Genomic DNA, 5,834 nt, shown 5'->3' with positions numbered 1-5,834 from the left:
CTAGTTTTGAAGATATCGATACAAGAAATCGAGTGGTGTAACGTATCGAGATTTGGACGCATGGTTCAAGAGGTAGAACATTTTGAATAAACAAATCTAAAAAAACTTTCTGGCTGTGACAAGTGACGCATATACGGTGCTTCAGTTGTCAACGCATGAGAAAGTGAGAGTAACCTTTAGAGGCAACTCTTAACTTTTCATCTCACAAAATAGGATCTTCCCAATAGTGTGTGGATCACTTCCTGGGGAGTCCTATGTGGCGCCTTCCGCGCCACTTGGGGAACTGGCGCCTAAAGCGCCCCTCCCTGTGGGTTGGCCCATGCAGAGTGCGGTTGACCATTAAATAATAATACAAAAAACTAGAAAAAGGAAAAAAAATGAAAAAAGATCATGGATTTTGGAAAAACCTTCACAAACGTTTTAAAAAAAGGTTCAATAATTCTTAAAAAATCAGGAATTTGAAAAAAGGTTCAACAATTATGAAAAAGTTCATCGAATTTAAAAGAAACCAACGCTTTTGAAAAAATAGTACATCAATTTTGAAAAAAAAAACATGAAAATAGAAAAAATAGTTCATTTATTCTAAAACGAACATGCATTTTTGGAAAAAAAAGGTTAATCAATTTGAAACAAAATTCATGAAATTAGACAAAAGATCATTGATTTGAAAAAAATACGTATTTGCAAAACAATTCATCTGACCACAAAAAGAAGAAAAAAATAGAAACGAAAAAGGAAAATGAAAAAAAAACGAATAAAAGACAAATAGGTTAAAATGTTAGCAGGTTGGTGGGGTGATTACACCAGCCAACCTTCAACGAGGAGGTCACAGGTTCGAAACCTTCACGGAGCGCGCTAGCCGCCACATGTCATGCTCAGGACGCATCCTCTGGATGTTGTTTTTCTCATACGATTTTTGGCTTTTTAGATGTTTTTTTCCGGCTTTTCGGTATTCCACCTGTCTTTCTTAGCTTTTCGACAAAAGATCTATTTTTTGGCAGGAAAAAATGTGTTTTCGGTTTCTTTCCCTTCCGCGGGAGGCAAGCATTTGCTGCCACCGCGCCTCTCAAAAGCAAAAAAAATGTATTTTTTTTGCTTCCACGAGAGGCATTGTTTTGCTTCCGCGAGGAGGTCATGGCCTTGCCTCTTAAAAATAAGAAAAATATATTTTATTTTATTTTTCATTCCGCGAGAGGCATGGTTTTGCTTCCGCGAGAGGCACGGCCGTGCCTCTCGAAAACGGGAACAAATATGTATTCTCTTTTTTTTTCCTTCTATGAGAGGCACGGTTTTCTTCCGCGAGAGGCACGGTTTTCTTCCATGAGAGGCAAGGCCGTGCCTCTCGGAAACAAAAAACATATATTTCTTTTAGTTTTTCTTCCGTGAGAGACACGGTTTTGCTTTCGCGAGAGGCACGGCCGTGCCTCTCGGAAACGGATAAAAACACATTTTTTTCATTTCTTTACATGAGTCGTGCCTCTCGGAAATGGCTTCCGGAAAGGAAAAAACGTTCTCGGTTTGTTTTTTCATGAAAAAAAGTTCGTCAAAATCTATCAACATGTGATCTAGTTTTGAAGATCTCGATACGACGAATTCAACAGTGAAAACGGTTCGATATTTGGATGCATGGTTTAAGAGATAAAATGTTTTGAAAAATAGATTTGCGAAAAAAGTGAAAACTCTCAGGTTGCAACAAGTAACGCACATGCAGAGTGCCACTTGTCACAACTTCGAAAGATGTGGGTGATCTTTGAAAATAGTACTTATTAATTAGTTATTTTGTGTTTTAACAGGAAAAGAAGGAAAGCAAATGGGAGCCCAACTAGCACGCCTGCAGGAGCCTGTTTGCCGAAACAATAAGAACGGGCGTCCACAACGCAAAATAGGAATCACCCACTTCCTTGTCCACCCCATGTGTGATGGTTGGCCCAACATTTTTGGGTCATTGCTGTTGGAAATATGAGCAATTTACTGAATTATTTTATTAACAGAAATACTAGATAAGTCATGGCTAGTATAGCAGTGATAAAAAAAGCCATGCGATTTGATAAAGAGAAGGTAAACAGCATGTTCATATATGAACCGTAACTAAACATATCTAGAGCAGACAGTATAGCAAGTTGCATATATGAAATAAAGTCTAACATTTCTAGGGCAAATACTAGAACAAGGAACTGTAGCAGAACCTCTAATAGAAAGGGACAAACACGTACGGGACAGCAGCAGGAGCAGAGGCACTGGACTTGGGGTCGGTGTCCTCCATTCCGTCGAGGAGGTTGTCGACGTCGGGGAAGTAGTCGTCGTTGGGAAAGTAGTCATCGGAGTCCGGGGCGTCCGTGACGAAGAAGTCAGTAGTCGCGCAGAGCGCTCCCCAAAAACCTTATCACCCTTCTCCCGTACATGACTCAAAAGGTGCAGTTTCGGAGGTCTACTGTCTCGACCTGCGGTGCACGCCGCAAGCCGGGATGGGGAAGATTGTAGCAGCAGTGCAGTGCTCAGAAACTGTGTGGCGAGAGGAAGAGGACCTTCTGATGTGTCTCTCTGGAGAGAAGCGACCTCTCTTATATAGGCACAGGAGAGGGACGTGAACAGGCTGCGACGGGAGGTGAAGCAACGGAGGGAGACGAAGCGAATAGGCAGCACACGAAGAGGTGCGCCGTTCGTATTCAGTCTCCACTATAGCAAAACGTTTCAGCTCTCGTATACCCGTCGTGCGTGACAAAAATTTAGACATCGGCTCGTTCCCGCAACCCGCGGCGCGGTGGGCGGCGAAGGAGGAGTGCGCGTGGATGTCCCTCTTGTTCTCATGCTCATACATGTGGGGAAAAAACCTCCCTTATAAAAATGTTCAATTTCCTCTAGACTAGCAATGTGGGACTAAACTTTAGTTCCACCTCTTACCTTGCATGAATGGGCTGCGTGGGCATCTAGGATTTATTAGAAATTTCTGAAACTGTTATTGGGCTAGGCCCAAATAGACAAAAATTCCAGCAATTACATCAAAGGTATAACTGGGCAGTAGAGCCTATGATTAATCGGGTTGTGGAGAAGGCAAGTAGGCGTTCAATTATTGGCCTGGTCGATTTTCTGATTGCCTGAAGTCTTGGATAATATAAATTGTGTTATGCACTAGATCAGCTGAAATATACAAGCCCTAGAAAAACAGAAATATACACATGCAATCTGAATTTTCTTTAAAATGTATATCCAAGAATAAGTACTACAACTTCGCACCAATTTTGGACAATAACTACATAACATAGTTGAAGTTGACACCTAATTTTTCCTTTTTCTTTTTTGAGTTGGAATACAAAGAAAAATGTGTTGTTTTAATAATCATAATTGAGTTTTAATCATATACTCGATCGTTCTTGTATCTATATGTTTATAAAGTATAGATCACTCCATAGCATATGAACGGGCGGGTAACGCGCATCATCATGATCTACTATAGTGTTAAATTAGTAAGAAATCTTGGGACATGGAGTTTTTACTCCCGAGCACAGATGAGCTCTTTATCTATGCCGGTCCATCATGTCTCGGGATCAGTTCAGGATTCCTTTTCGGTGAGATACAGAGAGGCAGTAAATTGGCTTTTGTTTGATGTACGTATGCAAAGGTCATGTGCTGTGGGCCACGAAAGCGACAGACGTCCGTAGGACGAGCGAGTATGCGTCACATCCGTTTGCGGAGTCGTTGGCGAGCCGTGGCACAGAACGTTTCATTGTTGTTGGGCCATGGAACATTTCGATTTTAATGCTTGAATGGTTGTCTTTCTGTGCGAGGAGCACTCATTTCGATTTGGGCGGTGGCCGCGGTGAGAGACGAAGGTGACTACGGCGGTGGCGATGGAGATCGTAGTGCAGCCGATCCGATCGTAAGTGCCTAGCGAATCCTGATCTCTGATTAGATTCGATGAGAGTAATGTGCGGTTTCGTTGCTGAATCGCGGATTGGATTTGCCCGAACCAGATCCCCAAACTGGAGGAGGTGAGGGAGAGTGCAAACCCAGTGGATCGGCCTGATAACGGCGCGACGAGCGAAGCCATGGCCGCTGAAGAAGTGATGAGGCCCGCCATGAGTGCGGACGGGCAAATCAGCGAGGAAGACATGTTGGTTAATCAGAGACGTGAGAGCTCGCCACAGGCATCAGAAATGTTGACTGGGAAGATGAACCCTCAAGCATCAGGATGTGTTAAAAGGTGCGCCTTTCATGTGCAGCAAATCTGTGTCTTTTTTCTTATTCCAGGAGAAATGTCCAGGCTGTTGGCTGTGTTTGTGTGCGTATGCTGGAAACATTCGTCGTTGCTGCCAGTAGAGATGCGTGGAGTCTCCATGAAGCTTGTGCTCTTGCTTTCCGTCATGTGACCTTGGTTACAGGTGTTAGTTAGAGAAGAAAAAACTTGGAACAGAAAATGCAATGGATTAGTTCAGTTAGTGCAGCTGCTGAAACACAATGCAGCAAACATATCTTAGTTGTATGGTAAATGTTTGCAGAAACATGAGTAAAGAATTACACTACTTTGAGATTTTGTTGAGTGAGGTATTGTGGTCAATTTGTTCAGCTAGTGCACCTGCCGAAATGCAGTATAGTAGATAGGTTTTAGTCATTGCTTAGGAAAATCATGGAAAACAATGCATGTAAAAATATTTTGCGGAGAGAACTGAAATATGGATTAAACTGGTTAGCTTTTATTTATTTTCCAGTAGATGTTGGTAGGGAAAATTTTACATAATGAACAGTCTACAGCTGAGCTTTGATGCTCGTACAACGAATGCAGTGGGGTACTGCCTGGGAAAATTTTATGTCAGAAAAAAAAGTATGGTTTAAAATATTTATACATATTTTTCAGGTAAATGATACAAATTATTGTTTCAGGATAGTTGTTGATGTTGAAAACAATTGATACTGGTCAGAATAAACCATGGTTTACAATACTGACTTTGTTGAGGTAAATGTTGTCAGTGAACTGAACCATGCAGGAATGAGCAGACTGCTGTTGTTTTACGTGATGTTATTTGTGTGAGCTTTGATGTCCGTATAACGAATGCACAGGTTAGTGTGAGGTGGGTCGATAATATTTGGAAAGAATTAAAACTGGTAATTGTTAATCATTAAAATCATTGTTTTTTGCATTGAACAGTTTGCAAAGGACATTATAAGCAATCAACGAATCAGATCTTCTGGGCGGCAAGTATATCTTCCGTCCTGGCTTCCAGACAAATCCTTGGAGTAGGGGAGTTGTTCCATACCACGACAGTCGTCAGTTTCCGGACTTCTACAAGAGTTCTTCAACTCTGTGTCTGCCAATCATCTGTCTGGGTACCCCCTCTGTCTATTCAACTGTGTGCCTTTTTGATCAACCTCCTCCACATACCTGAATTTTACTGACTACCCACTGGTTCCTGTTTTTCAGCAACTTCCTTGTACATGAGGTTCCAAGGTTCGTCAGAATAACTGGCACAACCATCAGGGACCAGTTGGCTGGAAGCAGACTCATTGAACAAGATTTTTTTTTCAAATATCATTGAACATGAATTGATGTCACTACTAGACATCGATATGCACAACTTGACTTCGAAGCGGAAGCCAAATGCCCTTACCTGAGCTGGAGACATCTAATTAACCTGAATTATCGGTTAGTCAATTAAGAAAAAACTCTTCTCATCTGAAATTTTTGTAAACTAAATCTTATATGGAGTTTTCCCTTCCAGTCGTCAGACCTTCATGTTGTCCGGTGCAGACTACATTCACACAATCTCCATCCAGAGACAGTTCGTAGGCGACTTGCTGATATATGATATCACATCTTCACAGATAGTATATCTTGACAT

Source organism: Triticum dicoccoides, chromosome 7B, assembly GCF_002162155.2.
Source record: "Triticum dicoccoides isolate Atlit2015 ecotype Zavitan chromosome 7B, WEW_v2.0, whole genome shotgun sequence".
NCBI classification, from domain to species: domain Eukaryota; kingdom Viridiplantae; phylum Streptophyta; class Magnoliopsida; order Poales; family Poaceae; genus Triticum; species Triticum dicoccoides.
This window is presented reverse-complemented; position numbering follows the sequence as displayed.